Source organism: Vicugna pacos, chromosome 27, assembly GCF_048564905.1.
Source record: "Vicugna pacos chromosome 27, VicPac4, whole genome shotgun sequence".
Classification (NCBI taxonomy): domain Eukaryota; kingdom Metazoa; phylum Chordata; class Mammalia; order Artiodactyla; family Camelidae; genus Vicugna; species Vicugna pacos.
Window position 1 is genome coordinate 4234258 of NC_133013.1, and position 10923 is coordinate 4245180.

Consider the following 10923-nt stretch of genomic DNA (forward strand, 5'->3'; position numbering starts at 1 on the left):
GAACAAATGCATGCTTGTCTTACATCAGGTCAGATTTGTGGTCCAGGCAAACTCAGACCTCAGCCATGGCTGTGGTCTTGTTGAGCATGCACACAGCTTGCTGTACTTTGGGCAGATCTCCACCAGGTACCACTGTTGGAGGCTAGTAATTAATGATAACTTTGAAGCCACTGGGGCACCAGTCCACAAACTATTTGGTTTGTTTGGTCTTGGTGGTGGCAGTGACAGCATTGACATATTTCTGAGCCACATCACCATGGTACAACAGGCAGCAAGCCACCTATTTACCATGGTGATGGTCACAGTTCACCATCTGGATGGCATGGCTGGCTCAAAAAGTAAGCACAGGTGACCTCTGATACAGAAAGCTGTTCATTGTAGGCTTTCTCAGCAGAGATGACAGTGGCAAATGGATCCAGAAGGAAGTGAATGTGAGGACAGGGCACCAGGTTGACCTGGAATTCTGTCAGATCAACATTCAGGGCACCATCAAATCTCAGGGAAGCAGTGACAGAGGACACAACTTGACCTATCAGCATATGCAGGTTAGTGTAGGTTTGGAGTTCGATGTCGTGGTTTCCATCACAGATGTTGTACATGGCTTCATTTTCTACAATGAAGGCACAATCAGAGTGCTCCAGGGTGGTGTGGGTGGTGAGGATGGAGTTGCAGGGCTCATCTACAGCTGTGATAACCTGGGGGTCTTTGTACACGGAGAACTCCAATTTGGACTTCTTGCCATAATTGACAGAATTCCCATCAGTGGGGAGGTGAATCCAGAACCAGTTCCCCCACTGAAGCTGTGGAAAACCAAGGAGCACTGAAGACCTGTTAACTAGTCAGCCATTTTCCAGATTTGGTCCAAGACGAGGTCAACGATCTCCTTGCCAATGGTATAGTGACCATGGGCATAGTTATTGACAGCATCTTCTTTGCCTATGATGAGCTCCTCAGGGTGGAAGACCTGGTGGCAGGTGCCAGTGTGAACTTCATCAATAACTGTGGTTTCTAGGTCTACAAACACTGCCCTGAGCACATGTTTGCCAGCACCTGTTTCACTGAAGGAGTTATTGAAGGGTCATCTCCTCCCACAATGGTCTTGTCACTTGGCATCTGGCCATTGGGCTGAATGTCATGTTCCATGCAGTAGAGCTCCCAGCAGGCATTACCAATCTGGACACCAGCCTGGCCGACATGGATGGAGATGCGCTCAGGAAAAGTTGCTCTTTTGCAGCTACTGAGCAGATAGCAGAGAGGAAGAAGTTTGTTGCTTCTTACAGCGTGACTCTTAGGCAATCAATGTAAGAGAACCTGCCTGTAATAATTTTTTTAACTGAAGTATAGTCAATTTACAATGCTGTTAATTTCTGGTGTACAGCATAGAGTTTCAGGTATATACATATATATGTGTGTATATATATTTTTTCATTATATTTTATTACAAGTTATTGCATATAGTTCCCTGTGCTATACAGTAGAAACATGTTGTTTATCTATTTTATATATAGTAGTTAGTATCTACAAATCCCGAACTCCCAATTTATCCATCACCACCTCCTTCCCCACCCAGGTAACCATAAGCTTGTTGTAAATGTCTGTGAGTCAGTCTCTGTTTTGTAAATAAGTTCATTTGTGTCCTTTTCATTTCTTTTTGGGCAGTTTTACTTCCCAATGATTCCTAGTCTTAAGGGAAAAGAATTGGAAATGCTAATTTGGGGAGTTTTAGTCAGATTTTGGAGTTAACTACAATAATCCAGCATTTGTCAAGGACTGCCAAGAAGTGATTGATGAGACCCAGAAGTGTACATCATGGTTTTCCATTGAAACAAAATTTTACCTCTATTGTCACCACCTCTTCTATCAGAGAGAATCATAGACAAATTTGTTTGCAAAATAAGTCCAGTCTCATTAAATTTAGTCTGATTATTTATGTAAGTACAGCAGGAATAATGACTGACCACATGGTCTCTAGAGTTTGCTTTGCTGAAACTTTTCATAAGGAGCCTGAGATTAGACATTTAAAACCCTCTGGATGCTATGAAGCCAAACCAGGAGTTTACACTAGCTTTTGTCTACAATACCTGTCGATTGAGGTGAATTCCACTTTTGTATACATTCCTCAAATAGTCTTTTTTTTACTAGATTTTATATTTTAGAGCAGTTATATTCCTGTCACTATCTAAAATCTCAAACTTCCAATCTATCCCTTTCCACCCCGCTCTACCCTGGCAACCATAAGTTTATATTCTATGTCTGTGAATCTGTTTCTGTTTTATATTTAGGTTCATTCCACTCATCTGTCTTCTAGCTCATTGGTCCGTACTTCTAAGAGACTCATTTAGTCTATTCTTGGTTACTTCTAGTGTGTTATTTATTTCAACTCTGAATATTCTTTTTATTTTCCATCTCTTTGCTGAAAACCTTCGTTCTGTGCATCTATACTCCTCTTGAGTTCTCTGAACATCTTCAACATTATTACTTTAAACTCTCAAATAAATTGCTTATCTTTTCATCACTTGTTTCTTCTTCTGGGATTTTATATTGTGCCTTAAACTGGTAGATATTCTTCTGCTGTCTCATATCATCTATCTTTCTATGTGTTTGTGGATTCCTTACACAGGCATTGGGATTGTTGTTTTCTTATTTCTGGTATCTGTCCCAGTTGACAAGGTTGGACTAGAGGCTTATGCAGGTTTCCTAGTAGGAGAAGCCAATGCCTACCCACTGCTGTGTGAAACTTGGTCCCAGACCTCTGGTGGGTAGGGTTGTATCTAGAGGCCTTTGTGGCCTAGGAAGTATGCTGATGGGTGTGGCTGTGTCCCCACCCTGTATTTTGTTTGGCCTGAGGCTTCCCTACAGGCTGTTGGGTGTGGTTCCATCTTGGAGTGGATGATTCAATCAAGATGTCATTCTCCAGGAAAGCTCATATTGATGAATACTCCCAGAATGACTGCCACTAGTTTTGTGTCCCCTGGGTGAGCCCCAGACATCCCCCAAGTCCCCAGGAGATCTATCATTTCCAGCAGGTAGGTCTGGCACAGTTTGCTATGAAATCACTGCCTCTGCTCTTGAACCTCATGCATGTGAGTTTCCACATATGCTTCTCAAGTGGAGCCTCTGTTTCTCCCAGTCCTGTGGGGCTCCCAGAGGCAAGCCCCACTGGCCTTGGAAACTAGATATCCTGGGGTTTCCTTCTCTTCCCAACACCAGGACCTGAACTGGGAAGACTGTCAGGGGGCTTAAAGATCTCACTCCAGTGGGATGGCCTCTGCAACTTAACAAATCTTCACTTTGTGGGTCACCCCCTTAGAGGATATGGGGCCCAATTATATCTTGAGCACACCCCTCCTACCATCTTACTGTTTTTCCCCTTTATGTTTCCAGTTGCAGAAAATCTTTTTTGCTAGATTCCAGTCTTTTTTTTTTGATGTTTGTTCAACATTCAGTTGCAGTTTTGTTGTAGTCAAGAGGAGAAGCAAGTTTGAGTACTGGCCACTCTGCCATCTTGACCAGTTTCCTGAACTTGCCTACATTACCCACATATTCTGTGGTTCCTGGGCCTTCCTGAAAGTGACTCTCCTTACTGACTTCTAACTTGTGAAACCCCATAAGCTAAGTTCAGGCCAGATTTTCCAAGGGTCACTTTGTAAGAATTGGGTCCTTAAAGTTTACTTAGTTCCTTAAAGTTCTTAGATCACATTTGGTTTGATGCATAACATTTTCAAATACAGCAATCCAGTCATAGCCTTGATATTATAATAAATGTTCCCAATTTCATCCTATTGCAAGAAGAATAGAATGTTGTGTTATTGGGAAAAATGTAATAAAAATTACCTCGTTCTTAATCACCTAAAAAAAAAGAATTTTTGAAGAGAGTCAAAAAGCATGATATAAGAAAGATTTTTTCATTAGTGAAGTAAAAAAATAAAAAAAAGTGGAAGACAGTACACTCCCAAAAGTTGGGAACAGGCCAATTCAAGAGAGGAAAAATGGTGTTGTTCCTTTGTTTTTCCTGTTTTATACCCTTGTTTTGTGATTGATTGATTGATTAATTGACAACTCAGGTTCCCTGTGCTCTGGGTTATTCCTTTCCCCTTCCTCTCCCCCTTCCCAGTGCTCATTTACACTTAAGCTACCTAACATTAACCCCTCTAGTCATAGGACTCCAAATTTTGGGGATGTAGAGGATAACAGCTGCTCTAACTACTTCCTGCTGACCTGGGGTGATGTTGGGGCTCATTAGGGTCCCAGACTTACTGGATGTCCCTGGGAAGGTGGTGAGCAAAGGGTCAGTGTACATCGAGGGGCTTGTATAAAAGCTATCTTGGCTGATTGGTTGATTACCTAGTTGTATAGCTATTTGAAGATTCAATTGGAGTGTTGCTTGCAAAGCAGTCTCAGATTCCTAAGAGGTTCACGAGAAGATGTGGCTGCTCTCTGTGAACCAGATATCATCAAGGTTTTCCAGGGCTTAGTCAGTGAGATCTGTTCTAGCTCCTAGAGAAATGGATAGGATCTCATGGCTTAGGTGAAAGGGAAGATACCCACCTGGTGATGGTAATAGTGTGGCAGAATTGAGTGTCCCTCAAACGGAGACAGTGACATCTGAGTTTTTGAGTGTTTGAGAGCCAGAAATGACCCTTGCCTTTTAAAAGATCAGAAACTTTGTGGTTAGCGTATACTTGTATAGAGATCCACAGATTTAACTTAAAGGCTTCCTCCAGGAGAGTGGAGAGGGCCCCCTACACTCTTAGGCAGGAAGGTCAGCCTTGAGCATTGGGATCTAGATGCTTGGAGAGGTATCTCATGGGCTGTTGGGTATGACCCAGCCATTGGGTGTGGGTCCCAAGTCTATTCCTCCTCTCTCATGAACGTATAACTGGAAGGGTCTTGTGGGATATGGAAGCCCCAAGGATGGAAATACTAGGAGATTTTTAAATTTTTCCATTGTTTCCTGTTGAGAAGGACCCCACTGGAGAGGTACTGAGTCATCCTTACTCTTTAAGCTGTCATATAGTGGTTGAGCTATAGATCAAAGCCTACAGTAACCTGTTAGTCCAAGAAATATCCTGAGCTGTTTTTGAGTAGTGGGATTAGAGAGTTCTAAGATTCCCTGAATTTGTTTGGGGAAACTCTATGGTTTCCAGGAGTCAGAACAACTGCTAAATAAGTTACATCTTGTATGACCATTTTGGCCATTGACCTGGAAACTTTATATCCTGCCTTGATCAAGAAGTCAAGAGTTTGGATTGTATGCTGAATGGCCTGTTATTGAGTAAGGGAACAGATAAGTAAGTCATCTACATGTTGGAGAATAGTTCCTTTTTTGAGCTGTAAGTCCTGTAAATTTTGGGCCAAAGCTAGCCCAAAGAAATGAGGGCTGTGTGATAATGCTAAACCCCTGCGATAATGCTGTCCAGGTCAGCTGACATTGATACCCATTAAGTGAGTCCAACTGAAAGGCAAATAATTATTGGGATTGGGGACTATGTTGTATACAGAAGAAAGCATCTTTAGATCTATATCAGTGTACCACTGGGCTACTGGAGGTATGTTTTTAGTAATAGACAGGGATTTGGAACCACTGGATGAAGAGGCACTACAGCCTCCTTTATGATTTTTAAATTTTGGACTAGTCTGTAGGTCCCATCCTTCTTAATGACCAGAAGAATAGGTGTGTTGTAGGATCTGGAGGAGAAGGATCTGGAGAAGACAGTCAGGACTGAGTAGGTGGCCCCAGTATCCAAAAACAAACTTATTGTCCTACCTGCCACATTGATATGTCCCCATGGCTCTATCCCAGTGGTGAAGATCTCTTGGACTAGGGCTGACTGGAGGGAGCTTATTTAGTCCTGGACAATCATCTGCAGGTTGCAGGCTGGTTCTCCCCAACAGGCTGTTTGGCTTGAGGGACAGAGGGCCACCCAATGACCTTGCTTATTACACCAAATATAGGTAGACCTTGGAGGTTTGTCCTTATGGGGACATTCTTGGCCCATTTACCAGATCTGTGACAGATATTGTATTTATCATCAGGCTTGTCTGAGGCTGCTTCAGACTGAGGAATTAGGGGTGGTGGCTGCCTTTAAAGGGCTGTAATAATTTGGGTATATCTGGCCTCTTTCCTTCATTCTTCCTCTGACCCTCAGTCTCTTGTACATGATCAAAAAACAAAAACAAAAACAAAAACAAAAACCTGTGGCAGCAATGGCTAGCATTTATCAAGAGTTAATCTGGGTTCCTGGATTGCCTTTTGGAGTTTTTGTCTAATATCAGGGGCAGATTGGGTGAGAAATTTATCCTTTAAACAAGGGGCATATGGTAGGGACAGTAGGGAAGGATGTACATTTAAGGGAGTCCCTCTCAAAGAGGTGTTGGGGGCAGCAGGTTGCTAATAGTAACCAAGGTCAAGGTGGTCATTTTGTATTTCTTTAAGAGATCATTGTTGTCCTTCAGCAAATAAAAGACCCAGATTGATGGTATTTTAGACCATTTGCCTTGTATATTGTAGAAGAGATTAAACTGGATCAAGTTCTTTTATTATGGGCCATGATTTTAGCTAAATTATAGCCCAGGGGAGTCCAGTGGGGATCAACTGTTGGCTTTCCATCTGAAGGGGAGGATACTGGGCAAAGGGGGGTTTCAGAGCTCAAGTTCCCAAGGTGAAACCCACAGGCTATAGTCTGATGTTACAGTCTTCAGCCTTTAGCCAAGAGTACCCTGAAACCATGGACAAAACAGCGTGGTGTCCCAGGGTCATTGGTCTGCAGAAGGTGTACCTGGCATCCAGCCTCCTCTCTGAATGGGAAAAGTGACCAAAGTCTTACTATTAGCTGGGAATGCCCACAGTCTAAATAAATGGTCAGTTTTAACCACACAGGTTGTCAATGACACAGGAGCAGGAGAGCTGCTCAACTGGGATAACCAGAGAAAGGGGGAGCAAAATAGAGGAGTGAGTTAGGGTTAGAGTGTCCCTATGGAAGTTCCTGAATGGGGAAGGCAGTAGGAGATGAGAACTAAACTAGAACTCCAGAAGCTCACTTTTCTAAGGCAGAGATATTTTCTTGCCTGAGCAAGAGTCCCCAGAGGGATATGAAGCCAGAAAGAAGTCAGAGACATTGCAGCCCATGATTGCTGTCCATGGTGTCGTTTTCTAGAACAGGACACCAGGGACAATGTTACTCAAGCCATGTATGAAAGAGGTGGGCAAATACTTGCTGGCCAGTGAATAAAGCAAACAGGGTATGGTTATAAGAGATCCCAGGCATCATAGGTTAAAATAGTGGCAACAAGTGCATGGCCCCTGCTGTATTATGGAACTGAGAGTTTTCTTTTTGGTAGGAGAGTAAGTTAATAATAGCCCAATAGGGAGACACCCTTGTCGGATTGAATGGAACTAGCAGTGGCCAGTGGGAAAAAGAGAATTAGAGATTGAAAGACAGTGTTTTTTTACAAAACTCAATAGCAGGGATCAGAAAACAAGCCAGGATCCACAGCAAAGGCTAGAGACCAGTATATAAAGGTGTGAGTGATAATGTAATTGGTATACAGGTCTCGTATGGTGTCTTGGGTCACCTGTCTACCTCACATGTCATCTTCTACTTTTCCTAGTTTGGTAGCTTCTCCTTTGTTTGAACATTGTTTTAAGGTGGTCAGTACTCTTCTCCATAGGCCAATCCAGTGTAAGGGCCAGAAGTGATTAGTTTACTGTGGTTCTGGATTAAGCCTTGTTATCTCCACTTGGAGCTCCAAGGCTGGCAGGGCTGCTGGGGGCACAGTTCACTAAGGCAGGCTTGCATGTGGCTAGGCATAGGGAAAGGCAGCACATGGCCTTAGTACCATCACACTGCAACTGGCCCAGCACAGGGGACAAAATGGACAACTTACTGCCTGATCAGCACAGCAGTGCTTGGAGTTCCATGCCCTGTATCCTCCCTTCACCCTCCACAGCCTGGCCAAGGTGTTTGTGATCCACTGGTCTCTGGGAGGCAAGGGAAAATGAAGGAAGAAAGATTAGGTTTAAGCACGCCATCTGACTCACAGCCCCAAATTTGTTACCAGGAAAAGAGAATTAAGAACTACCTCAGTTCTTAGTCACTCAAAAAAAAAAAAAAAAAAGACATGTGGCAAGAGACATAAAGTGTGATAAACAAGATTTTTTATTAGTGAAGTTAAAAAGAAAAAAACGTGAAAGATAGCACACTCCAAAAAATTGGAAAAAGGCCAAAGAGAGTAAAAATGGAACCATTCATTAGTTTTCCCTGTATTATATACTTGTTCATTTTTTTCTTTTCTTTCAGTTTTTTTTTATTGAGTTATAGTCATTTTACAATGTTGTGTCAAATTTCAGTGTAGAGCAAAATTTTTACTTATGCCTAAACATATATATAATCATTGTCACTTTTTTTTCAGCTGGGAGCTAACACCAGATTTTGTATATATTACCATGTGATACATAGTATAATCTTATTTATCTATTCTACATTTTGAAATCCCAGTCCGTCCCTTCCAAACACATGCCCCATTGACAACCACAAGTTTGAATTCTGTGTATATCAGACTAATTCTGTTTTCTTATTTCGTATATTTCTCTTTCTTTTTTTCCCTTAGTTTCCACATATGATTGATCACATATGGTATTTTTATTTCATCCGCTGGTTTATTTCATACACAATAATGATCTGCAGGTAAATCAATGTTGCTGCAAATTGTGTTATATTTTCAGTTTTATAGCTGAATAGAATACCATTATATAAATATACCACATCTTCTTTATCCAGTCAGCTGTTGATGGACATTTAGGCTCTTTCCATATCTTAGCTATTGTAAATAATGCTGCTGTGAATATTTGGGTGCAGGTGCCATCCTGAAGTAGGGTTCCTTCTGGATATAAGCCAGGAGTGGGATTCCTGGGTCATAAGGTCAGTCTATTTCTAGTCTTTTGAGGAATCTCCATACAGTTTTCCACAGTGGCTGCACCAAACTCAATACTCACTGGCAGTGTAGGATGGTTCCCTTTCATTCACAGCCTCTCCAACATTTGCCACTTGTGGCTTTTTGAATGATGGCCATTCTGACTGGTGTGAGATGATACCTCATTGTAGTTTTGATTTTCATTTCTCTGATAATTAGTGAAATTGGGCATTTTTTCGTGTGTCTATTGATCATTTGTATGTCTTCCTTGGAGGATTGCTTGTTTAGGTCTTCTGCCTGTTTTTGGATTGGGTTGTTTATTTTCTTCTTAGTGAGTCGTATGAACTACTTCTATATTCTGGAGATCAAGCCTTTGTTGGTTTCATTTGCAAAATTTTTTTTCACATTCCGTCGTTTATCTTTCTGTTTTCCTTAAGGTTTCATTTGCTGTGCAGAAGCTTATAAGTTTCATTCGGTCCCATTTGTTTATTCTTGCTTTTATTTCTATTGCTTCGGTAGACTGCCATAGGAGAACATTTTTGAGATGGATGTCAGATAATGTTTTGCCTATATTTTCTTCAAGGAGGTTTATGGTATCTTGTCTTATGTTTAAGTCTTTGATCCATTTTCAGTTGATGTTTGTGTATGTTGTAAGGGAGTGTTCTATCTTCACTGATTTACATGCTGCTGTCCAGTTTTCCCAACACCATTTGCTGAAGAGACTGTCTTTATTCCATTGTATATTCTTGCCTCCTTTGTCAAAGATTAGTTGACCAAAAGTTTGTGGGTTCATTTCTGGGCTCTCTATTCTGTTCCATTGGTCTATATGTCTGTTTTGGTATCAATACCATGCTGTCTTGAAGACTATAGCTCTATAGTATTGTCTGAAGTCTGGGAGAGTTATTCCTCCAGCCTCTTTCTTTCTCTTCAGTAATGCTTTGGCAATTCCAGGTCTTTGATTGTTCCATATAAATTTTATTATGGTTTGTTCTTGTTCTGTGAACTATGTCCTGGGTAATTGGATAGGGATTGCATTAAATCTGTAGATCGCCTTGGGCAGTGTGACAATTTTGACAATATTGATTCTTCCAATCCAAGAGCATGGGACAACTTTCAAATTTTTAAAGTATTATTTAATTTCCTTCATCAATGGTTTATAGTTTTTTGTGTATAATTCTCTCACGTCCTTGGTTAGATTTATTCCTAGGTATTTTATTACTTTGGGTGCACTTTTAAAGGGGATTGTTTCTTACTTTCTTTTTCTTTTTTTTTAAATTTTTTATTGGTTTATAATCATTTTACAATGTTGTGTTAAATTCCAGTGTTCAGCACAATTTTTCAGTAATTCATGGACATATACACACTCATTGTCACTTATTTTTCTCTGTGATTTATCATAACATTTTGTGTATATTTCCCTGTGCTATACAGTGTAATCTTGTTTAACTATTCTACACTTTTGAAATCCCAGTCTAACCCTTCCCACCCTCCACCCCCTGGTAACCACAAGTCTGTATTCTCTGTCCATGAGTCTATTTCTGTCCTGTATTTATGCTTTGTTTTTGTTTGTTTGTTTGTGTTTTTGTTTTTTAGATTCCACATATGAGCGATCTCATATGGTATTTTTCTTTCTCTTTCTGGCTTACTTCACTTAGAATGACATTCTCTAGGAGCATCCATGTTGCTGCAAATGGCATTATGTTGTCATTTTTTATGGCTGAGTAGTATTCCATTGTATAAATATACCACTTCTTCTTTATCCAGTCACCTGTTGATGGACATTTAGGCTGTTTCCATGTTTTGGCTATTGTAAATATTGCTGCTATGAACATTGGGGTGCAGGTGTCATCCTGAAGTAGATTTCCTTCTGGATACAAGCCCAGGAGTGGGATTCCTGGGTCATATGGTAAGTCTATTCCTTGTCTTTTGAGGAATCTCCACAGTTTTCCACAGTGGCTGCACCAAACGGCATTCCCACCAGCAGTGTAGGAGGGTTCCCCTTTCTCCACA

General features: G+C 41.1%; 1 pseudogene; it reads right to left on the bottom strand.

Moving 5' to 3' along the window:
- Positions 1–280: 280 nt before the first annotated feature.
- On the bottom strand, positions 281–4300 carry LOC102534624 (tubulin alpha-1A chain-like; annotated as a pseudogene).
- Between the last annotated feature and the right edge of the window lie 6623 nt (positions 4301–10923).